The following is a 27,108-nucleotide window of genomic DNA, read 5'->3' as shown; positions in this document are numbered from 1 at the left end:
GATTCTTCATCACTGCTGGTGACTTAATAAAGTTAGTTACATTTGATAGCATGGGACAAAAAGAGCAGTAAAGGAGTTCAGTAGAATGAAAGCACAAATCTGAAACCAAATGAACCTACAGGACTGTAGTTAGTATAAATAATAAGCCCAAAGTAGATTCTGATAAAGTCACCTACTTTTTCTGATTCCATTGGTGTATTAAAAAAAAAAAAAAAAGTCATAGACCCATCAGACTAAGTGAGTCAACAGATACCAGAATTTCTATGATATTGACTAACAGTTGGTAGGGTTTGGATTTGAACCCAACTGTGTTAGACTTCAGAGCCTAAAATAACTGCTATATTGTATTCTTAACCCTTTGATTTATAACTCAGGAGCCTCTGGATCCCTGGGTGATAATTTCTTCAGGAATAACCTAGATATATAAATCAAGTCAAGTCAATCCAAGAAGCTTGACCAGAGCCAGGTGGGGTAAAAGGAGAACACTGAGAGAAGGCAGCATAAATGAATCACTGTTTCAGAGTATTGTTCTTAGCATCCAGACAGGCAAATAAACAAATGGGTGCAATGTTCAAGCAGCTCAGCTGTTCCCAGTGATTTGCTTTTTTTGTTTAAGTCAAAATAACTCAGCCAGGTTGTCCTCAGAGAAATGTTACAGCATTTTTAAAAAGATATTTTGCTTATTTTAAGAACACTGGCAAATCCAAAGAGGCACAGCAGCCAAGAACTGAGGGTGCCATTTGCAATTGTGCCAGGGTCAAAGTCACTGTCTGTCCTTGGGCCATTCATTCGTCTTAAGACCTCATTTTCTTTTCCACAGTTAAATGGAACTTTTGCTACTTACACATTTCCACTTTTAGATCTTTCAGATAATTTGCAACTTAATAAGAAGTACAGACAAGATGTTATCATCTTTTCTCAGTTATTTTAATCTTCTTTCCCTTTACCTCTCAAACTCCAACATAACATTCCAAGATGTGCTTGACTTTTCATGATCTTTCTCTTTTTTTTTTTTTCAGTTCCTAATAAATTTGTCATCTGGCACTGACTATTCCTTTAATTAATCGTGGTTATCCTTTAAAGCGTATGTACTATCTACCCACAGTAGCTGAGAGATCCTAGAAGGCAGAGAGCCACAACTACATATATATTTCCATATACATCCAAGGACTTGTCAAATGTGCAGGAAATAAAAGTTAGTTGAGTATTTGATGATGATAATGATTACTGTAATAGCAATTACTGGTTATGGAACATAGGACTGGCACCCAGTCACATTATATAATGCCTTATTTTATCCTTACAAAAAACTTGCAAGGTATTTATTATAATTTGATTTTAGAGATAAGGTAATTGAGATGCACAGAGTTTAAGTAATTTGGGAAAATCAGAGAGATATGGCAGAGATGCGTTAAAAATCCAGATTTTTCTATCTCCTAAACTGATGCAGTATGGCAAAAACGTCCGTCCAGATATTTATGTATATAAAAATCCACTCACCATTCACTCACCAAAACACTTATGCATCCATTTGCCCATTAATTTAATGATGCATCAATTCAACCACCTTCCCTTCTATCAGTGTATCTATACACTCATCCCTTATCTATTCATGCATCCATCCTTCAATCCATCCATCCACTCATTGTGTCATCCACCCCTTCACCCACTTAGTCATCCATTCATCTAACAATTCATGTAATCCATTCATTCATTGATCTACTTACCTACCCAATGATTCCCTAACTCTTTAATTCCCTCAGCTATCTGTATGTTGATCCTCTTGCAAATTTGTCCATTTACTCAGTCACTCATTCATTTATTAACTTATTCATAATCCATCCATCCATCCATCCATCCAATAACTCACATATTCATCTGATAATTAAAAATACATCCATTCATTACAGTTATTAAGCTTCTTATTTATATCATATCCTTGCTAGACACATCAAATACCAAAATGAGTAAGATGTAGTTTCTGCCTTATGAGTTTAAATAATTTCAAGAACCTAGAAAAAGTGCCGTGTGGCAGAGGAGAAAACAACTTTTTTTGTATGGATAGAGGAGATGGTTCAGTGATATAAAAATGCAGCTTCAAGAGAAACATAAGTTGACAAGTTGGAAAACAAGAGAAACAGTTACTTTAGGCAATGTAAATGACAAGGTAAATGCAAATTCATATTAAGTAATAGGATATATATGGAAAATTATTATCTATTTCCTAATAGTCATTATGCCTTTCCCTTTGATACTAATAAAAACATGAATTAATAGTTAAGCAAATAGTTATCCAAAATCAAATTTACACTTCCAGCCTTTCTTTTAGTTAGATATTGCCACTTATGTAAGTTTTGATAATTGAGTATGAGCAGGAGTAATGTATGCAACATCCATGTTATGTTTTAAATTTAAAATAACATCCTTTTTATATTTCTTTTGGCTGGAATACCATTATACTATTAAGCCACCTTGGATTATGCAGGTAAAGGCAACCAATAAAAGATATTATGGAATAAATAATAGGATAGAAAACTTCAGAGACCATGATGACTTTGTGCTTTTGAATATCTTCTAGCTTGGGCTTTTATCTTCTACCTTATTTTAGCCACTTTCAGTCTATTGTTCAGATTTTTTAATAGTATGTGAATGTATATTCTAAACAATTTAGGCTTTGGTACCTTAAAATGGGATGCTTCTCTAACAACATATAAAATATGTGGCATTGTCTTTGAAGTAATAGAGAAAAGCTATGAAGCAAACAATACATTCTGGAAACTTGGCAACTCTTAGTATATGGTGGCAAATATTTGGTAAAACTTGCCACAATACTGAAAAAGCACACCACTTCCTGAGAGACTTTACACTCATGAAGAAATGATTGGAAATATTAAGAATATTGATATATATCAGATTCTTCCTTAATATTTTAGTAAGGGCTCAGAAGAGATGGAACACACTGGACTGGAACTTAGGAGTTCACGCAGATTGAAGACTATACAAATAAGCTACATGAGGCACTCTATATGCAGCTTGTAATCTAAATTGGCAGATATTCTGGTAACTTGTGGTCTTATCATTTGGAAAGGTGAACTGATTTTTTTTTTTAAATCTTAGATTGAAACAGTAATATTGCGAAGCTTCCAAAGAAGCATTTTAGCTGTAAAAAAGAAGAATATGGCACCAAATCTTTTTATTTAAAAAAAAATGTTTATTTATTTATTTTGAGAGAGAGAGAGAGAGAGAGAGAGAGAGAACGAACAAGCAGGGGATGGCCAGAGAGAAGCAGAGACAGAATCCCAAGCAGGCTCTGCAACCTCAGTGCAGAGCCCGATGTGGGGCTTTAACTCACAAACTGTGAGATCATGACCTGAGCTGAGATCAAGAGTCAGACACTTGGGACGCCTGGGTGGCTCAGTCGGTTGAGCATCCGACTTCCGCTCAGGTCATAATCTCATGGTTTGTGGGATCAAGCCCCATGTAGAACTCTGTGCTGACAGTTCAGAGCCTGGAGCCTGCTTTGGATTCCATGTCTCCCTCTCTGCCCCTGGCCTGCTCATACTCTGTCTCTCTCAAAAATAAACAAACATTAAAAAAAAAAAAAAAAAAAAAGAGCTGGACGCTTAACTGACTGTACCACCCAGGTGCGCCGGCACCAAATCTTTTTAATTAAAAAATGTTAGTCAGACACTGGAGCTACTGCAGTAGCAAAAATCAAATTAAAGGTATTACATTCCCATCTAAACCTGTTGCTTCAGATGACACAAAGATAGCTGCCATTATTCTGAGAACAGTACAATAGACAAGATTTATAAAGGAGTAAAAAGAAGACCAGATTTTCCAGACTTAAACCTATACTAAAGCCATATGTTTCTCAGGGATGTTGTCACATGGCAACAAACTGGCCCCAAACTGCAAATAGAGACATACCTGAGGAGATTATGTGAGACACAATAATTTTCTAAAATTATTAACAGACAACAAATCAATGATCCAAGAAGCTCAGAACAATAAGCAGGATAAATACCCAAAATACCAGATGTAGGCACATCAGATTCAACCTTTTGAAAACCAAAGACAACGATAATTTCTTTGTGGTAGCCAAAGAATGAAGTCAAGTTATATACAGTCTAATTGGATAAAGAATTACAGATTTTTCTTCAGAAATCATGCAAGCTGGAAGACAATGGAGTAACATCTTAAAAGTGCTGAAAGAAAACAAAGTGAAAATTTCTTTTAAAAATGGATAGTTAACTCAAGTAGTCAGAAAAAGAAGAAAAATGAAACAAAAAAACCAGATGGTACAAATATAAAATATCTATGTCTATAGGTATTTTAATCCAACCATGTCTGTAATAGCAATAAAGGTGAACACCTATACCAGCTAAAAGATTGTCAGAATGAATAAAAATCTAAGACATATAATCATATGTTATCTAAAAAATCTTATTTTCAATATACAGCTTACATATGATAAAAGTAAAACAGATGGAAAGACATGTAATAAAAAAAAAACCCTAACCAAAAGAAAGTTGAGGTAGCATTACTAATACCAAATAAAGTAGAAGTCAGAACAAGGAATATTATCAGAAATAAAAAGTTACATAACTGGGTCATTTCTCTAGAAGACATAAAAAAATCTTGTGTTTGCAATGAACAACAAACCCTAAGAATACATAAATCAAGAACTGTTAGAACAGAAAAAATAGACAAATCCACAATTGTAGCTAGAGACTTCAAAACTCCATTCACTAATTTAAAGAACAAGTTGGCAAAAATCAGGATACTGATAAAAAACCTCAAAAGCACTAGTAACCAACTTGACGTATCATAGAGCACTCTAGCCTGAAACAGCAGGATGCACATTGTTCTCAAGCACATATGGAACATTCACCAAGTCAAAAGATATACTGAGACATTCAATAAACCTTGAATTTTATAAAACTGAAAATTATACAAGGTGTATTCTTGTGCAAAAGTATAATTTAACTAGAAATGAGTAACAGAAATATGTCTGGGAAACAACTCAAATATTTGAAAACTAAAGAAGTTTTATTTTTATTTTAATTCTAGTGAAGTTAACATACAGTGTTATATTTGTTTCAGGTGTACAATATAGCAATTCAATAATTCCATATATTACTCCATGCTCATCAAGGTAATTGTACTCTTAATCCCCATCATCTATTCCACCTATCCTGTTACCCACCTTCCCTCTGGTAACCATCAGTTTGTTCTCTATACTTAAGACTGTTTTTTGCTTTGTCTCTTTTTAACCCTTTGTTTTGTTTCTTAAATTCCATATATGACTGAATTCATATGGTATTTGTCTTTCTCTGAGTGGCTTATTCCACTTAGCATTATACTCTTTAGCTCCATCCATGTTAACGTAAATGGCAAGATTTCATGCTTTTTTATGGCTGAGTCATTTCCACTGTATAAACACCATATCTTCTTTATCTACTCATTTATACAAGGACACTTAGGTTGCTTCTATAATTTGGCTATTGTAAATAATGCTGCATAAGCAACACACCTTTAAATAACATAAGGATCAAAGCTGAACTGTCAAAGAAAAACAAGTTAAACTGAATGAATATATAAATTAAGAGATAAAAACATTTGTAAGATACAGCTAATTAAGTTTTTAGAGAGAAAGTTATAGCATTAAATGCTTACCTAATAAAAAACTAGATTTTAAATTGGTAACATAAGTTCCAACTTAAGAAAATAGACAAAGAAGAGACCATTAAATCCAAAACCAAATAGAAAAAAGGGAATAATAAAGTTATGAACAGAAATCACTGAAATTCAAAACAGAAAAGCAACAGAAAAAAATCAAGTTAACCAAAAACTGCATATCTGAAAAAATTTAATGAAACTCTAGTCAGGTTGGTAACCAAAAAAAAAAAAAGAAAAAAAGAAAATATATAAATATCCATATCAGAAACAAAATAAGGGACATCATGACATACTCCCAGACATTAAAATTATAAGGGAAAACTGAGCAATTCACTGCCCATGAAGTTGACAAGTTATATGGGAGTTTCACAACGGCTATCCTGTTCTTAATTCAGTGTTGCATTCTGGATATGTCATGGGTCACTGGATTGTGAAGAACTACAGCTAGCCCTGATATATGCAAGTACTTATAACTTAGAGATCATGGACTTTGTGCCAAATACAGTCACTGGGCAGGTCTCTGAGACTGTCCTTTTTAGATATGACATATGTTTTCCATGTGGGAGGAAGTAAGTATGCACAAATGTATTTAGGTGACCAAGAAGCACACTATGGCAGATAATGTTGGCTGTTCTTTAATTTTCACTGCTGCCTTCTCTTATAGAACACGATCTATGATTTTTAGCTGTGTTCATGGCCATCCAGACTAAAAAGTTCTATTTCTCACAATCTGCTAAAGTTAGTGATTAGGCATCTAGGCCAAAAGAAGTACAAAACTGACATGTGGAATTCAAAGTCATATATCCTATCAGACATAGCTCAGCAATTAAAACAGAAACCAGTCTGTATGTTTCAATCAGAAAGTTTTTCATAGAACAGATCTGTTACACAGCGACTGAAGATATGAGAAGCCAAACACAGTAAATTCCTTAAAAATCACAAACCATCCAAACTTATCAAGGAAGTTACAGATAAGCTGAATGCTCCTCTATCAAAGATTAACAACAGGACACTACTATAACTTACAGGAACAGAAAGAAAATAGGAGTCCCTGTGGATGGCTGCTTGAAAATGGAGAGACCAAATTACAAGGGTGTAGACCATTGTTCTAAGGCCAAAGACACAGAAGAAATGCAGCTGTTATGGATGCCACTAAAGGCAGGCCGGGCAGAGGGAAATACTTGCCAAAGTCATCTACCAGATTACACAGCAGAACAAGCAAAAGTGAAGAAGATAGCTTAACACATCACATGAAGGACCAACAAATATCCATGAAGGAGATAGGTGGCTTTGCCCTTCCTTTGAGCTGGAATTTGGGACGTGATGGGAAGCCATGTGCTGATGGTAGAGCAACAGGATAGAAAGAGCCTGGGCCTCTGATAATTTCATGAAGGCTTTTATATGAAAAAGTTCAGCCCAGTCTTTTACGAGGAAAAGAAATGTGCATATCTCATTAAAGCCACTGCTAATTTTGAATGTCCAGTCCAGTAGTTAGTCTGTATTAGTACAGTATATTACAATTAGAACTGCATAGCTGGAGCAAAGGCTATGAGAGATAGGGTTGTAAAAGAAAGAGGGTGTAAAAAGCAGGCAGGGACATATTGTATGCAATCCATTATGTGAAATGTTCAGAATGGGCAAAGCTTCAGAGACAGAAAATAGATCAATGGTTTCCAGAGGATAGGAGGAGTGACTGCTCATGGGTTCAAGGTTTCTTTTGGAGGTGATAAAAATGTTATGGAATTAGATAGTGGTAATTTTTGCACAAGTTTGTGAATACAGTAAAATCTACTGAATTGTACACTTAAAAAAATAAAAACTAAATTTAAAAAAGTAGGAGAGGGGCATATAATCAAAGGGCTTATATGCTATGCCAAGAAATCTTGGATTCCTTCTCTAGGTTATGGGTTAGCAATTGTAGGAATTTTTAGAGGTGGTAATAATTAGATTGGACTTTCAAGAAGAAAACTCCAGCATCAGCATGGAAGATGTATTATGGACAGAAGAGGACAATGCTGGATGCACGACAGTTAGCTCAGGTGGGAGACAATGAGGACATGAACTAGGGCAATGGCAATGAATATGGAACAAGGCAATGGATTGTGGGTGAAGAGGAAATGAAATAGAGAACACAAGAAGATGTTTGAGTCATGTAACTCTTGTCCCCTTCAACTGTGCATTCTATGAGAGGATCTAAAACATCTAGGCTTTTTTCAAACACTTTTTAATTTTTCTATCATTGATTATGTATTTCACTTGCTATGGAAACTAAGCTTAGTCACCAACCATGTGAGGCACTACCAACACTTGCAGATACCTATGTTCACAGCCCAAACTTAATGCTCTCCTGATACTTTTAGGGATGAAAATAATTTCTTTTGTTATACATAGTTCACTAAGCCAATATGACTTTTTCAATTACTCTCTAAACTAAGATCTTAGCGCCCTTTGTGAGATACAACCAGTCTAACTTTTTTTCAAGAGTATCTTCATATCAGTCATGTATTTACTGAAATCAATCACTCATCTTCTGAAACTCCCATTAAGAAAAGGTTCTTGGGTGCTAATAAAATAAATAGATTACAGCAATGAACTGAAATTACTTTTAACTCTTATTTGTTAAAGATGTACTATGTAGATTTGATGTTAATAGCTTCATCAAAGCTCAGATGTTTATAGCAGTACTAATTCTGCATAAAAATTTATTTTACATTTCATTCTTTAGACATGAGACCATAATGAACATGGAAGAAATTAACTGATATAAAAAAATGTAGTACATGAATACCCTGCAATGTTCCACCTGAACAATGAGTTAGTTCCATACACAAAAGGAAATTCAGCACAAAATATATAAACCCATCTATGTTTCCATCCACTGTCTTCATACATTTTGAGTTATAGCTATTTCAAGAAACCTGACTTCCAATGAACACAACTTCCACTGACACCCACCCTCTGAACCTTTATTTAGATAATGCTGTTTTCTCTAATGGGAACACTCTCAGTTTTTGCTTGCCTAATTAATACTTTATTTTTCAAGACCCAAGTAGGCATTATCTCTTCTGGGGAACCTTTTCTGATTCACTTCCATACTCCACTATGGGTTGAGTGACCCATATTTTTACCCTATGCATAACGGTAGTCAGCAGATATACTACTGTAAGGAAAATATTAATTTATAAAGATGTATTAGTTTGGGTAATTTGAATCACCATCCTTAGCAAATAGACGTTTGAAAGGGGAGTGGTTCAAATAAAATGGAAGCTTCTTTCTCACTACCCAATAGTTCAGTGTGGGTGGCTCTGCTTCCCATAGTACAATCCAGGCATCCCTGCTTCTTATATCCTGTAGCTGCTGCTTTCCCTAACTTTCCCTAACTGGTAATCTAGTGGACAGAAGAAAAAGGAGGTAAAAGAAGTATAGCTTTCTCTTAAAAGTCTTGGTCCAGAAACTCCACACATCACTTGTACTTGCAGTCCAGTGATTAAAACTCTGGCATCTGGTCCCACTTAACTAAAAATGAAGTGAAGCTGAAAAATGAAGACTTACTGTACATGTGGGAAGAAAAGATACTGATTTTTGTCGAATAGCTAGTAGCAGATTTAGCTTAAAGTAATTAGCAGATTAGCCAAGAGTTTGGCTGGCATGCCCTCTGAGGACAGGGCATGTTAGGATCTAGCTTCGGGTCAACATACTGGTATGATAAGTGCTACATGTCTGCAATCAATATTTATAACTGTTCCATTCTCCTTCCTCCTTCCTTTCCCTATTTAAGGGTTCAACCTTCATTTGGTGCACCCAGAACTAGGGGGTTGGCCAGTGGCAGATAGGGGTCTAGCTATGAGTCAGCATGTCAGTGCAGGGGGTAGAGTTCAGGGGATGAGCTTTCTAAATGGCCTTCATCATCCTTCTTCCATCATCTTTATTCCCCTAACCTCTCCCCTTCCTCTGGATGAGATTTCAGCCAGTAAACCCAGTGGGGAAGACAGAGTCCAAAATCCAGCATTTTGCTGTCACAACGATGAGTTTGGTAAACACGCAAGATTGAACACATGAGTAAATCTATTAAGGATAATGGAAAACAAGTTTTTCATTGTTGAAAAGGGAATTTATGAATTAGGAAAAGAGATAATGTTGAAATGGAAGTAACAATATGAAAAATGATCCAGTATGATATAGCTCTAGTTAAAATTAAGGTAAGATATAGAAACATGCAGATATATGCATACACACATATTCCTTGCACACATATATTTCTTATCTCATTCTGACACACAGACATCTCCAGTCACAAAGAACACACACAGTGCTCAAGTATTTATTTCTAAATACTTCCTCCTGGAGATACGTTGTTGACTCCAGGGCTGAAGAAAAAAAAAATACAGGATGATCTGGTAACATCATGTTGCACCCAGAAATGGGCGTCATGTCAAAATAACAAAGGAAGCAGCCTGAAGGAGCTCCCACTAGCTAACTCTGGGACAATATGAACATCAACTAAATAATAATGATAACAGATTGTAATCTTTTGAGTAAAATAAGAATCCATGAGACTATACTAATATAAAAACATAATTGGATGCATATATAAATGGGGTGAATAGAATGCTTCTATGCCAACTAATAAATCTAAAATGAAATTTTATTTATTGTTTTGTATTTGAGAGAGAGAGAGAGAGAGAGAGAGAGAGAGAGAGAGAGAATCTTAAGCAGGCACGATGCTCAGCCTAGAGCCTAAAGCAGGGCTCAATCCCATGACCCCAGGATCATGACCTGAGCCAAAATGAAGAGTTGGATGCTCAACCAACTGAGCAACCCAGGCACCCCCTAAAATGAATTATTGAAAGAGAAGATCACAATTTGACAATCATCATAGTGATAACTGATTCAGGCAAATATCATCAATGGATGGGAAATCTGGTATGTGAAAGATTGATGAGAATCAAGATATTCACATACTCTGAAGGTAACTTCTCATAAGATACATATTGATTATTTATTGGTTAATACATATCACATACTTTTTAACTTCCCAGTGAAGAAACTTGACAGACACCATTAATAAACTGACAAATGCTAACATCATCAGGATGCCTGAGTGGCTCTGTCAGTTAAGCGTCTGACTTCAGCTCAGGTCATGATCTCATGGTTCGTGGGTTCAAGCCCCACACTGGGCTCCGTGCTGATGGCTCAGAGCCTGGAGTCTGCTTCGGATTCTGTGTCTCCCTCTCTCTCTTCTCCTCCCCCAATCATGCTCTGTCTCTCAAAAATAAATAAATGTTTTAAATGCTAACATCATCAGTAATGGCACAAATTAATATTGTTTGCTTCCTGATATGATGCATTGAGAAGAGCTCAGCATCACCTCTGTAATAATCGTACCCAGAATATGCAAATTCACTAATCATGATAAACATCAGACAGACCCAAATGGTGGAACATTCTACACAGTAACTAGACTATACTCTTCAAAAATGTTAGGGTCAGGAAAGACAAAAGACCTATTTCAAATTGGAGGACATTATTCATACATGACAATGAATGGAGTAGTTTATCCTGGATTGGCTCCTGGACTTAAAAAATATATATGTATGTATTTGGGATAATTATGAAAATCCGAATGGGGTCTGTGGACTACATAAGAATATTGGATCAATGTTCACTTCCTCATTTTGATGGATATATATTGTGCCTTAAAATTTTTTTTAAGTTTTTATTTAAATTCCAGTATAGTTAACATACAGTGTAACATTAGTTTCAAATGTACAAGTTAGCGATTCAACACTTACATACAACACCCAGTGCTCATCACAACAAGTGCACTCCTTAACCCCCATTCCCCCGAATCCACCTCCCCTCTGGTGACCATCAGAATGTTCTCTATAGTTAAGAATCTGTTTCTTGATTTGCTTCACTCTCTCTTTTTCCCCAATGCTCATTTGGTTTTTTCTCTTAAATTCTATATATGAGTGAATCATATGGTATTTGTCTTTCTCTGACTGATTTATTTCACTTAGCATAATACTCTTGGATGGGAAAATGTTCTTGTACTTAGGAACTGTATATTGGAGAATCAAGGGGCATGGTAGGCAAAATAATGATCTCCTAAAGATTTCAGGTCCTAATACCTATAACCTATAAATATCACCTTGAGACAAAAAGGGTCTTTGTACATATGACTAAAGTAATAATCTCAAAATGGAAAAGTTATCATGGATTATCCAAGTGGGCCCTCAAAAGACATTACAAGTGTTCTTACCAGAGCGAGGATAAGGGAGATTTGGTAGTCAGAATAGGAATAGACAATGTGAAGATAGGAGCTTTTATTGGAGTAATGTGGACATAAACCTAAGAATGTGGGCAGCCATGAGTAGCTGGAAGAAGCAAAAACAAAACAAAACAAAAACAATAAAACAAAAACAAATAACTTCTAGAGACTCTGGAGGGAGCACCACCCTGCTGACACCTTGGTGTCAGCCCAGTAATGCTAATTTTGAACTTCTGGTCTCCAAAACTATGAGGAAATAAATTTCTGTTGTTTTAAGCATCAAGTTTGTGGCAATTTGTTATGGCAGCCACAGAAACTAATACAAGGGATAATGGAGCATCATTTCTGAAACTTCTCAACTTTTTCAGAGTATGAGAAATGTTAACAAGCATATCTGGGTGAAAGGTATACAAGAGCTCTGTATATTTTTTTAACTTTTTTTTATAAATTTGAAATTATTTCAAAATTTTAAAAAAGGTTAAAAATTAGAAGATTAAATTGGTAAAGGTTAAGAGCTATGACCCAAGTAAAATGAAACTGGAAGAAGATAAAGAAAAGACTCTAGAGAGATTATGACTCATAATTTTCTATTTCATGCTTAGAATCTTGGCCTTTTATCCCAAAACTCTCAATTCCTAATTGTAAGTTGACTATATCTATAGATATCACATTTGTCTTCAAGATCAGAAGCGTGGTGAAAGAGGATAAAGGGTCATGTCAGTTGATTATATCCTTTTTATCAAGAAATCAAAAGTTTTCTAGCTATCTCTAGAAATTCTCTATAGCTAGAACTTTAGTTGCAAGAGAGTCTGTGGAGGTGAGCATTCACTTTCCCACCTTCTTGAGTAGATACAGTAATGAAGGAAAAAACTGAAAATGTCTGTTAACTTGACTAATAAACAATATACCCTATATGCAGTTGCCTATCACCCCTTTTAGACTGTTAGCTCCTTGACAATGTTTATATCTTTATTTTAAGGTCTTATAACAATTATTTAAATATGTACTCAATGCTTGTAGAATTAATTTATGCATGTGTGAATGAATGCGTGAATTAATGGATTAATGAATCTAATACTCCAAGATCATATTAACCATATGAATAAATATCAGCCTAATTAGTATGTGGTTTTCAATGTGGAATCCCAGTGATATATAAAGAGCACTGATATTTCAGAATACTTTGACACCTATGCCATCATTTGCCTTTTGGTATATAAATTATGTATCATGATGATTTGTCTATGGATTTCTCTTTTTGTGCCCACTGTTACGGTATCAGATTAAAACCATCCAAACTTTTTCCTGAATTGTTGATATCTCTTCTCTGTCATCTCTTCAATGTCTATCTCTCACTTCATTAAATTAGGCAAGTAAGTAGGAGACAAAAAATGCAAAAGCCAAAACTTGGTAATAATTAAGTACAAGGAGTGATTGATTAGGGTACTCAATAACTATTGTGAAGACCCTCTCTTCAATAACTCCATGGATGGGAAAACCAAACACAGGAAAATAGATTAATTGGTAAGAAACAGATTGTACAAAACTGATGAGTGATGTTTCAGGCAAAGAAATTTGATGTGCTCGTGGGACATCATTATGCAGATGAATAGTCAATAATTAGATATTTGATTCTTGAACTAAGAGAAATTAAAACATGGGATACACATTTGACATTCTTCTGCATGTAAATGGTAGTTGAAGCTTGTGGACAGATTTGATGAAGAAACCATGTAAAATGTGAAGGAAAAAAAAACTATGATAAAAACTTTGAATATTCACAAACCCTAAAGGCAGGCAGAGAATTAAAAAAGAAACTACAAGGAAACAATAATAGCTGCTATTTACTAGTATGTGCAAAGCACCATGCTGCTAGATTTAGGTATAGCTCCTTTACATACTAGGCAAGATTACTATCGCTGTCTCAGTTTTACAAGTGAAGAAACAGAAACAAGAAAGTTTCATCTTTTTATCCATGATTAGGGACAGAGTCAGCCATTGTTACCTGACCAAAGGAAGGGGTACTGCAACAGAAGCAGACTGTGAATGCCACAAGAAGAAAGAGTTTAGGGTTAGACTGAATTAACAAATCAAATGGGACAAGATGTTCAGCAAGTTAGGGATCAAAAAGAGACCTTGGGTCTGTAATTTGGAAACTACTGGTGATACTTGCCAGTGAAATGTGAGTTGGAAATGTGGAAAGAAGTGGTCATATAAACTCCAAAAAGAAATTTAAATGATTTTAAGATTAAATAGTGGGGAAGAATGTAACAGATAACAGATTTGATTTTTAATTACATTAGTTAGAACAATGGTACATGATACATGGGAAAAATAGAGAAAGAGCCATATTTTGTGAGAGCTGTAATGAAAAGAAGGCTTGGGAAGAGAAAAGGGGATGCACACCAAATTTCGTTAGTTTAGCAAGTCTGCTCAAGTCAGTCCAAATAAAGACCTACTGAAAACTCTTCAAATTAAAGAAAACTCATCATTGAAAATAAATATGGACGCTCTGGTGAGTGTAAAATTTTATTTGGGGGTATCTAGTTACATTATGCTGAGGATACAGAAAAATAATGCCATGTGAGTGCTGCAGAGTCAGAGTGTAATGCAGGAAATGACTTAGTTTGTAAGACATGGGTTTCCCTCACTATAGCCGGAAGAGAAGTGAGGGTTCTGAAAAATGATGAGATGCATGTCCTAGATAAATATTTTGGATAAGAACAGCTAACATTTATTAAAAGTTTACCAGGTGTCAAACTTTGTTAAATCCCTCAGATGGCTTATTTTATATGGCCTCACAACATATTTTGACTCAGGTACTATTCTTAAAGCCATGAACAAATGAGGAAACAGATGCTGACAGGTGTATAATAACTTGCCCGTGTTACATAGCTTGTATATGGCAGAGCTTCGATTCTAACAGTGGTCTGAATGACTCCTAATAATATACTCTTACCTACTCAACAATACAAGTTGCTATGTCCTTTGGTGGAAGCTCATCAATAACTCTCATAGGAAAACAACAGTCTCATATCAAAATATGGACTTCCCTGAGTCATATTAGAATTTCAGGGACCTTGGAAATCATCTATTTTAAAGTTCTCAAAACAGAAACCACTCTGCAATATACATTCTCAGGGTACCTAACAGCTTGACTTCCAGTAGTGAAGAACAGTCCACTTGACAGGCAAACCCATTTGGTTTTCATTCAGTCATCTCTCATCTTTGTTTTAATTACTTTGTGAGCCATAATCTGCCTCCCTCCAACTTGGTCCCAATTTTATATCACTTTAATATTCATAATCTTTAATCATCATCTGCATACACTCAATATATGTATTTTATGTTGTAATTACCTAGGAACCAATTTTATTTCTCTCTTCTTGAGGTTCAAATCAATAATCATTAGCTGGAATCATTCCACTTACAGCATCAGTAAATTTACTAAATTAACTAATCAAATAGGTGGAACCAACATAACAAGCAATTTCACAAACAGCGCTGTGCTGCCTGCAACCTGAATATTCATGTAAACATGTAAAACCAATGTCAGACTCTAGCACTCTGTTCAAATGGAAGCTAAGCACATTATATTCATAATGCTATTTCATCTTAGCTTCACCAAGGGAGGATGCTATTATGACTCCCATCTTATTCATGTAGAAAGTAAGGCTAGCGGAAGAACAATTCAGTCCCAGATGTCTGGTTTCAGCCCTCAATTTTTCATCCCACAGTACTGTTGGAATTGAAATAAGATCAAAACAGCCATTTTAACAGAAGTGAAAACTGAGGCCCTGATATGCAAAACAATCTTTTCTGGATTGCAGTGCTTGCCACATGTTAATGCCATGAATGCCACATGGAGAAAATGTGAAATTGCTGTTTCAGATTCAGTAGCTTTGGACTGGAGCATATTACCATTCTAACAAGCTCCCAGGTGATACTGATGTTGTTGGCCCATGGGCCACATTTGAGGAAGACAGTTTAATCAGAGTCTTGAGATTTAAAGTTGGTCCCACCTGGCAGCATCAGCACCCTCTGAGAACTTCTTAGAAATTCAATCTGTTTTGCTTTACTTGAGACTCACCAAATTAGAATGCCTGGGCACGGGACCTGGAAATCCATGTTTTAGCAATCTCACAAGGTATTTGTGTTCACACTAAAGTTGGAGAACCATTAACTAAGATTGCACCTTGAGTTAATATCAGAATAAGAAATCACATCTTCTCATTCTCCTGAGCAGTGAGTGCTCTTTCCTGTTTACCAGATGGGTTCTCTCAGAGCTGGAATTAGGGGCACTAAGCCATACTGGTCTATAAATGCTCCTCCCATAAGGTATCCATGTGATGGTTTTTCAGTTATGTCAACAAATTCTTTGATACTCCTCTCTTTAATAAATGGAGTTCAGTTACCCTCTGCTTGAATGTTGGCTGAGTTGACTGACTCATATCTAATGGATATATATAGCAGAAGTAATGACCTCTTACTTCCATGATTAGAATATAAAGGACTGAGACTTCCATCTTAGGCAGATTATGTCTCTGAGAAGCTGGCTGACATGTTGTGAGGACATTCAAGTAGCCTAAGGAGAGACCTATGTGGTGAGAAACTGAAATCGCCAGCCATTAGTCATTGAGGAACTTAGGCCTGAGGAAGTTGGGAGAGACTGCTCCCCGACCCAAGCTTTCACATGAGACTCAGGAGAGACCCTTGGGTCAGAATTACCCAGATAAACTGCTCCCAGATTCCTGACCTAGTGAAACTGTAAGAAAATAAGTATTTTTTTGTTTTAAGTGTTGAAATCTAGGGTTATCTGTTACACAGCAATGTCTCTCAGCAACTGGTTTCCTATGAAGTGATCAGGATGCTGGGTAACTCTGAAAACTTTCTGTATTTTGACTGTTCTTTTTTTAAATCTTTATTTATTTTTGAGAGAGAAAGAGAGCACAAGCAGGAGAGGGACAGAGAGAGGGGGACAGAGGATCCAAAGCAGGCTCTGCGCTAATAGCAGTGACCCCGGCACAGGGCTCAAACCCATGAACCATGAGATCATGACCTGAGCCAAAGTTGGACGCTCAACCAACTGGGCCACCCAGCTGCCCCTATTTTGACTGTTTCTTGAGGAAGCAACTTACAGGACTTTCACTCTCCTGCTTTTCTTCTTCATTTTTTTACATCAATTGCCTCAAAAAATCACCATATTTGAAGAGTTACTTATGTCTGGAAATAATGCTACTAAACTTGACATAAAATACGGGTTCAAGAAATGCCTGTGACTTACCAAATTACAGTGTAAATGAATCAATCAGTATTTAAAAAGATACTTACGTCATCCTAGCCCCAAATAGCACGTTCACTCCTCAATGTGCAAGACCGTTCAAGATTTGAGAGATGGGATTTCACCAGTTAAAACGGATTTCATGAAATCGGTAATACGACTATTCAAATTCTAGAACGTGAAGGCTGTAAATTTAACACTTAAATGAAAATTTTCCTTTCAAATACTACTTGTGCAGGATGAGTTTGAACCTTTCTGTGTTTCAGTCTCATAAGACTAAGTAAAAACACTGACCGGGCTATAACAGACTCCACAGACTCAGACAGTTCTAACACACTATCCATTTCCAGTGAAATGGACCTTTGAGATATGCAGTGAGAAATGACTGCAACAATATCTCAAACTTAGACCTCGTTAGTCCCCTAAGAGGTATATTTTGAAACTTCTATCTCCAAGGAATTAGCCAAATAAGGTTAAAAGCCTTTTCCCTAGTACTACCATCAAAGCAAAGCCACTCATTATGCAAACCACCCGCAAAAGTTAAACAAATCTCTGATACGTTAACACATTTATGACACTGAATACATTACCAGGGTAAGTCAGCATATTACCAGGGTATTGATGCGAGAACTGCCTTCTGGGCCACCCACCTTGACTTCCTGGTGTTTAACAAGGAACAGTGACAGAGAACAGCTGAACTGGGCTAAGAAGGAAATGGTGATGCTGGAAACGTCATGCTATTTTGGTTTTCTAAGTTGAAAGAGAATTTTTAGCTTGCCTCGTTTTCTAATTTTTTTATGAGATGATCATTCAGATTCTGCTTAAATACTTCAATGCTATTACATTAAAGGCATCTCATCCCATGTTTCATCCTTACCTCCTCAAAGATCCTAATATATCTGAATACGAGGGCTTCTCTGAAGATTTCCCATGATTGGGTGAAAAACACGAAAGATGACCCCACGTTAGGTTCAAGACAGTAAAAGGACTACAAGCTTTTGCTATGTAGTCTGGAGGACTGTTCAGGAGAAGTCAGGATGGGAGACTAGTTAAGGAATATAGTTCTGGCACAACTCCCAAGTATAAGCCTGCAAAAGATCGTATCAGAAAAGGCACAAGGGCACCTGGGTGGCTCCATCAGGTGAAAGTCTGACTTTGGCTTGGGTCGTGATCTCACAGTTCATGAGTTTGAGCTCCACATGGGGTTTACTGCTGTCAGCTCAGAGCCCACCTCAGAACCTCTGTCCTCTCTCTGCCCCTCCTCTGCTCATGCTTTCTTTCTCAAAAAATGAATAAACATTAAAAATAAAAGCACCAAAGACCTAGAGGATCTCACTCATTTTCATTTTAGCTCTAATAGGTTGACAAGGTCCAAGTCAAATGAGGTAAGGGAGTTAGTAACAGTGCTAAGGAGAAAGTTAAATACAGCTGGTCTTAACTCAGCAGCCTTTTGCTTTCACTTGCCTCCTCCCCAAAGACTTCCATATTACTTGGGGGCACATGGGCATAGATAATATTAGGAAAAGGGTAAAATCCCTGATAGGTGAAGACTGCCATTTCTTGCAGTAGGGGCAGATTACAAGGTCACTGATGATCTGTCTCTGAAGAACAATTTATTGAGTCAATGCTGTTGGACCCAAATGTATTACACATCAAATGAAATCTAGGAGTTGTCATAAAATTATTTCTGTGCTTTACAAAATGCAGAGTCATAACCACTGCCTATAGTATGTATTCATTCTTTTGTTCCAATGATAAATGCATTCTTGTTTTGTAAACTTCACAGTATTAGGTTACCTTTGTGCCAGCTGAGGTTTTGAAATTATATACGAGGTTCACCAGGAATTCAAAGAGTATCTTTTGATTTTACGATACAGAAAGGATTGCTGTGCAAGACTGACATTTTAGTGATTTATTGCTTTCCCCCATAACCTTAAACTGCCAAACACTATACATAATTCTATACATACTTCTGATGTGTATGTACATGTGTGTATGTGTGTGTATAATATAATGTATATAAATGTACATGAATTTCCAAGAGGAAAAGTAACATATAGAAGGGCCATTAATTCTCCTTTAAGTCAAATATCTCTGGTCCCTTTAACCTTATGTGGCTTAGACTTGAAACCTATCTACTCACTCTGCTCTGAGATATTTACCAGTTTATTTGGCCATTCTTATATGAGAGCCCCTGAATCCAAAGTGCAACACAATTCTACTAGGGAGGGGTGCTCAGTTTAAGAATCATCATCTTCAGGGGCGCCTAGGTGGCTCAGTTGGTTAAGCGGCTGACTTCAGCTCAGGTCGTGATCTCATGGTCCATGAGTTCGAGTCCCACGTCGGGCTCTGTGCTGACTGACAGCTTGGAGCCTGGAGCCCGCTTCTGTTTCTGTGTCTCCCTCTCTCTCTGCCCCTCCCCCATTCACGCTCTGTTTCTCTCTGACTTTCAAAAATGAATAAATGCTAAAAAAAAATTAAAAAAAAGAATTATCATCTTCAGCAGGAGCACTACCACCACCATTTATTGTCTCCCATGCCCCCAGCTCTATGGTAGACAGATCTTCACAGGATACATCTTTATCATTCCTAGAGCCTACAGTGGTTATCATGAAAACACCACCATACTATTACTAATTGAGACTTAATTTACAGTAAGTTAAAGTCGTTATGATTTTTATACATATTTTATTTTTTATATTTATTTATTTATTTTTGAGAGACAGAAAAAGAGGCCAAGTGAGGGAGGGGCAGAGGGAGAGGCAGACACAGGATCCAAAGCAGGTTCCAGGCTCTGAGCCGCCAACACAGAGCCTGATGTGGGACTCAAACCCATGAACCGCGAGGTCATGACCTGAGCTGAAGTCAGACGTTTAACTGACTGAGCTACCCAGATGCCCTAGTCTTTATGATTTTTTTTAATGAGAGCTTTAGAAAACCACAGATACCTTATTCTATTCATATTCAAGCACAATATGTTTTAACCTAAAATAAATTTTTAACTTATCTGTATGAAATGTCATCTCATTAGAGACAACAAAATGTAACAGAAGGGTTTGAGCTTTTCTGTGAGATAGATCTGCCTTTGTACCCCCAGACTGCTAAGGCTGTGTAACTGAAGGTCAGTTCCTTGACCTCTCTGTGCCTCAAGTCCTTCATATGTAAAAGGACAATAATAATGCTAACCCTTCTAGGTTACTGTGATGGTTACAGATAATATATAAGAAGTATCTGACATATAATAGGGACTCAGCAAACGATATATTATCCTTTCATTGTTATTGTTATCATTATGTTTAATATTTTTAAGTGAGATCTCAGAGATATGAATCTTTCCAAATTTCAGCAATATTTTATCTCTACCAGTATCCAAATCAATAATACAAATGTCCAGAAGAACATGGCTGAGATTAGAGGGCGTGGTATACCACTAGGTAACGACTTCTAGGTTGTTGTCAATTATTTCATCCAAAATAATAGCTCCCATGTTTTGATTCTTAGTAAAATCCAGGACAGATGTATTACAACTATTCAATAGGCTATGACAATTTTACAGACAAACTGAGTACAGTAGGAAATACAATTAAGATTCTGAATACAGAACCCAAATTCTTAACCCCTGGAGAATCTGCATGTTTCTTAACGTTATCAAGTTATCAGTCCACTTGTGGCTTCCACATCAGTTTGCCATCTTAGATGTTAGGATACCATATTTTGTTAAATGCTTTGCCTACAAAGTCTTACAACTTTGTATTTCTAAACTTTCTGTTTTTTTTAAAAAAAGACATAAAGTTTCCTTAAACTTTATTATTGTTTTATTACTGCTTCCATTTCAGAGTTCTCCAAAATATCTTGAAGAATAAGCTCTAAACTCTTGTTGAAATGTACTTCAGTCTTAGGAGTCTTGTGAATCTATTTCCCCTCCTTTCTTAAACTCTATGTTTTATAGGACTTTCCTAGCCTGATTCTTATTTTCCAAAGATGTTGTTTCTTTATCTAATAAGTGGAGATAATAATATCTAATAAATGGGGTTGTTGTAAGGAATACATTTAAAAATCCAAATGCTGAACACATGGCTTGGCATAAAACTAATCAATAATAGCTATTATTATGTAAATTTCACTCACAATAGATTTGTGAGGAAGTTGATGATGCTGTTTTTCAACACTGTGTTCTCCATTATTAGCAGCACTCTATTATACACAGAAGAAACGCTCAATAATTGTTTGCTGAATTAAGCATCCAGAGTAAGTTTTTATATTACAGTGGTGCAATTTAGCAGTAAATTCAAACACATAAAACATTTTATTTTTCCGAAATAAAAATGGAAGTTCTTTTAGATTGCTTGTAAAGACTTATTCCCACTAAACTCGCCCTATAAACATAATAAAAATACTTAGATATGCTGATTTTTCCTCTAGGTTTAGCATATTTTCCCTAATAATCCTGCTCAAGAGGACAGTAAATGAATAATTTCTTCTCTAGTAAACTAGTCAATATTGGGGCAAAAACTCTCAGTTTGTTCTAATTTTCTTACAGATTGAATGAAATAGTATTTTTGGTGTCCACAGAATAAGAGTCCAGCAAAACTGCATTTTCAAATAATAGATTAATTGGAAAATGTTAAAAAGACCCTTTGTCTATGAAGATACATTTTAAATGATCGGAGACTCATCCCAAATGGTTTCAACATATGACAACTTTAAATGATAATTATTGATAGCTGAAGTCTTTAAAAAACAGGCTCAATTTTTAAAACTTCTGAGCTCTACTCAGAATGCACAAGTTTAAATTTCAAGGGCACTATCTACTTGCTATCAAATATGAAGGTTGTGAATATCTGAAGTGCTGTCATGTGCAAGAGGTTGAGACTTGGTCTGAGTGAGAGACCGCTGCAGGTGAGAAGCGACAAGATTAAGATTTTATTTTGAGCTGCCACACTTTGTCACCTTCAGAGTTTAAGGAAGGGTAACTTGCTGTAAAAGAAAATTTTGTGTATGGAGATGGAATTAGTAAGATTCCCTCAAAACTCTGAGGCTCTGTATTCACATTTGAAGGAGGTGTTGTTTGACTTCAAAATGCACTGGTAAAGATGGGTAGAGAGAAGAATTACCTTCTCATGACCAGCAACATAACTCCATCACCAAGGCATCCGATCTCATAGAAATCTTGCACAGAACTTTTCATGTCCCCTAGCATTTTTTTTTTAATTTTAAATTTTTTTTAAAGTTTATTCATTTTGACAGAGAGAGAGAGACAGAGCACAGAATCCGAAGCAGGCTCCAGGCTCTGAGCTGTCTTCACAGAGCCCGACACGGGGCTCGAACTCACAGACCTTGAGATCATGACCTGAGCCAAAGTCGGAAGCTCAACCGACTGAGCCACCCAGGTGCCACTACCCTAGCATTTATTATTTCTATGTATAAATCCTTACGCATATCATCTGCTCTATTTGACACTGTACAGAAAAGTCTGCACATTTTTGTTTATAGCAGTTAAGTTTCTCTTTCGCTTAAATCAATCTTCCTCAGCTTAACCTGCTCTGAGAGGTTGCTGTTGGAGAGAAGGGAGAGAGCAGCTGGTGCTCTCTGGGTGCCTTGTATGGTCAGTTACTGTACAAAGTGCTCGGAACTGTTATGCCATGTTATCCTCACATTCTCCAGTAGGTACATATTACCTTCACTTTACTGATGAGGACACTGAGGCTCAGAGAGGGTAAGCAACTTGTCAGAAGACACCAACCCAGCGAGTGGACGAGCCGCGATTCTATGCATGATTCCTAGCTTCGGTGTATACACCTTTAAGTCTGCACAGACTTCCCGTGTCGGACAAGGCAGAACCAACACAGGATGTCTCAGAGCCCTTCATTAAATTCCCACTTTCTCTAAAAGTGTCCTGGTTCTAATAAAAATGCATTTAACAAAGACCCAGGATTCATTTTCTTTTTCAGCATTGTAGAGGTTCATCCCTGATGCTGCTAGTAACTCTTAAATAATCTGACCCTGATGAACAGTGGCAAGAGCCATAGGCAGGTGAAAGGAGAATATAGGGCCCTGGGGTTCTGTAGTTGAATGCTTAGCTGATTCTGAGAGCAGCCAGTCTGTTCAAGCAACACAAGCCTCTCGAATCACGGAGGGTCGAACTGGTCTTGCCATAATGCTCTCAAAATTGAAGGGATATTCTATCAGGTGACCAGCTGGCCATTAAAATTACTTCCCATTGTTCATCATGTGATTTATTTAAAAAAAATAATCTGAAATAGTTCAAAGAATTTAGTGTCATTGGAATAACATCGCTTCTCGGCCTTTTGGCTAAGATCAAGTGCAGTGTCATTGGAATAACAGAACTTTTTCCAGCCTATCTTTTTATTTATGTAAACAGTATTTCATAACTCTTGCACTTATAAAATTGAAATGCAGGGAAAAAAAGGGATATATAAATCTTTTGCTAACATCTCAATTTTAACATTAAATAATATTTAGCCATAGGTTTATAAATAATAGAAAAACAGAGCTTCATCCAGCTTATAAAAAGCTGGCATTTCTAATAAATTATTTTACATATGCAACAATTATATTTCATAATCTATAGTATTTTATCTTTTGATAAATTTAATGCTAAAATATTTATGAGAATATCTTAATCCAAAATAATTTTTTATTTTTTTTAATTTTTTTTAATGTTTTATTTATTTTTGAGACAGAGAGAGACAGAGCATCAGCAGGGGAGGGGCAGAGAGAGAGGGAGACACAGAATCCGAAGCAGCTCCAGGCTCTGAGCTGTCAGCACAGAGCTGAATGTGGGGTTCGCACTCACGGACCGTGGGATCATGACCTGAGCCCAAGTCGGACACTTAACTGACTGAGCCACCCAGGCGCCCCCAAAATAATTTTTAATCACAGGAGAAATATGTATATATGTGTGTGTGTGTGTGTGTGTGTACACACATATATACATGCACAATTTATCTGCATTTTTCTTTGTTTTAGAAACATTAAATAGATTAAAAACAACATATAGGATAAAGTTTTTTGAAGGGAGTAGAATGAAAATACACATTCAAGAGTAACTGGAAATGATGTTAATTTTGTGACTTTTAATGAAAATTGGATTTGTATTTTTTTTAATTTTGTTTTTTAGTGTTTATTTTTTGAAAGAGAGACAGAGACAGATACAGAGACAGAGACAGAGTATTAGCAAGAGAGGGGCAGAGAGAGAGGGAGACACAGAATCCAAAGCAAGATCCAGGCTTGGAACTGTCAGCACAGAGTCTGACATGGGGCTCCAACTCACAAACTATGATATCATGACCTGAGCCGAAGTCAGACACTTAACCAAGCCACCCAGGCTCTGCTGGATTTGTATTTGTAACATTTTTTTAAGCTTATTTATTTTGAGAGAGAGAGAGCAAGCAGGGGAGCAGCAGACAGAAAGGGAGAGAGAGAATTCTAAGCAGGCTCCACACCCAGCATGGAGCCCAATTTGGGGCTCAATCCCATGACAGTGAGATAATGACCTGAGCCAAAATCAAGAGAGGGACATTTAAGCAACCAAGCCACTCAGGTGCCCCACGTCTGTATTTTTATTTTATTTATGTATTTATTTTACAACATTCATTTTTTTTAATGTTTATGTATATTTGAGAGAGAGAGAGAGAGAGAGAGAGAGAGCATGAGCAGGAGAGGGTCAGAGAGAAAGGGAGACACAGAACCTGAAGCAGGCTCCAGGCTCTGAGCTGTCAGCACAGAGCCTGATATGGGGCTCAAACCCATGAACCATGAGATTATGGCCTGAGCTGAAGTTGGATTCTTAAACTGACTAAACCACCCAGCCTCTCTCCCACATTTGTATTTTTAAATGGCTTATCCTGAGTATCAAATCACCACAGTTTTTAGATTTCACTGGTTACATTCAAATCAATGATGTTATGGTTTATTTTAAAATGTACATACAATGAACAGAAATCATGTCCTTTGTAACGTTCAAAGTTATAACTAAACATTTTAGATACCAACATAAAAATGTACAAGTGTGTACACATGTACCTTTTCTGTGTACATGTGATTTTGTGTGTGTGTGTGTGTGTGTGTGTGGCTGAGCACATTCTTTTTGAATATATGTGAGCAAAAGAGTTTAAAAACAGAGAAAGACTAGATGAGTGCAGTTGATTTTTAAGTAGTTTTAAGTATTTACATTTAAATAATTCTGGGGCAATTTGGAAGAGAAAAGATTCATGAGCTAATAGGGGAAGGGTCCTGAGGCTACAGACTGAATGCACTTTATTTGTTGTTCTGTCCCTTGAATATCAAGGCCTAGAACAGAGTTGGTACTCATTAAATGTGTGTTGAATGAATAAATAATTTACAGTAGAGAAGTCTATGTTAATCCACATTGTTTTAGCTTCAGCTGAAGGGCAGACTCCTATATGTATCCCTGCTGATTTTCTTTTCCCAAGTAAGTTAAAACTTAAGCTAACCTTCACAATGATGATAGACCCTGGTTTTTCACTTTTTCTTTTGCAAGGCATTCACATTTACATTTTTAAAAAAAATTGTTTAACATTTATTTATTTTTGAGAGACAGAGACAGATGATGAGTTGGGGAGGGGCAGAGAGAGAGGAGACACAGAATCTGAAGTAGGCGGCAGGCTCTGAGCAAGGTGTCAGCACAGAGCCTGATCCGGGGCTAGAACCCACAAACTGTAAGATCATGACCTGATCGGAAGTAGGATGCTCAACCGACTGAGCCACCCAGGGGCCCCTCACATTTACATTTTTAAGCACATTATTATGCTATGATACTAACAGACTAACAGTCTTTGCAATGAGGGCATAGTAACTTTTAGATTAATTCATTATAATTTTTTCTTCCAGCAATTCTCATCCTACTTTAAATTCACACACAAGTAAAACTCTATTCCCCCTTAGTTGTTTTCCCAATTTATCTTAATTAGCACCTAAAGCTTCTATGTGTACGGTGACTATATGTATATTATGCAACTAATTAGCAATATTCTCTTAACCGTAAGAGTTACATCCCTAAATTTAAACAAATAAGTGAAAAAAGTAAAACCTGGCTAAATGAAGTTCACTTTACACTTGTAAGAAAAATATTTTTAATCTAAAGGGTGTCGATTCTATGTAATACTCAGTTTACTACGTAAACTCCTGGTTTATTAAAAACACCAAGAGAAAGGAAGCCTATCATTTGAATTATAGTACTGGTGGGGAAACCTACAGAGAGGCTTGAGGTACTTTTATTTTCCAAGGCATAGCATCCCAAAGAAATACTTCATTTCATGTTTTCAAATTCTGAGAACACCTACCTGATAATATCAAGACAAGGAGATTTTATATTTATATGTAAGATGTTGTTAAACTGCCATTTTAAAAGTTTTATTCATTCTTGAATTGCATTATTTGTAACTTAAATCCTGGTATTGCGTTTGATTCGATGCAATTTAATCATTCATTGGGTGCTTTTGACCCCTGGTGCATTAGCACAGAGTCATGAATGCCACCCTCCAGGAAGGCCTGCTACCCTGCTCCACCCCTCACTCTCTCGCGCCATACTCTTCAAGACCTGGTTGCAGAGTCTTCATTTTCTCTGGACTCTTTTTCTGACTATCCCCCTGCCCACAACTCCAGAAAGGTGGTGTGACCCACCTGATGCCACCACAGCTAGATAGGACTTATTCTGTTTGTTTATACCCTCACAGTCTGGCGAATTATAGGGACATAATACGGGAGTGGTTAAAACAATAGGCAAATGTTCAGAGTATAAACTAAGACCATTCTCTAAGGAAATTAAAATAATGAAAGCTATAGCTCATTTTAACAGGAGATCTCTGTGAATCTTGGTCACACCCCACAC

The 27,108-nt window shown here is 36.5% G+C and overlaps 1 protein-coding gene and 1 pseudogene across 3 annotated transcripts in view; one reads left to right on the top strand and one right to left on the bottom strand.

Moving 5' to 3' along the window:
• The window catches only part of GRM5 (glutamate metabotropic receptor 5), a 507,872-nt gene that overhangs the window by 414,546 nt on the left and 66,218 nt on the right, over positions 1-27,108 (bottom strand). The gene's annotated exons all lie outside the window — the stretch shown is intronic.
• LOC122231643 lies at positions 23,527-23,659 on the top strand (annotated as a pseudogene).

This window comes from Panthera tigris, chromosome D1, assembly GCF_018350195.1.
Source record: "Panthera tigris isolate Pti1 chromosome D1, P.tigris_Pti1_mat1.1, whole genome shotgun sequence".
Classification (NCBI taxonomy): domain Eukaryota; kingdom Metazoa; phylum Chordata; class Mammalia; order Carnivora; family Felidae; genus Panthera; species Panthera tigris.
Note: the sequence above shows the minus strand (reverse complement) of the source record. Positions and strands in the feature narration are given on the sequence as shown.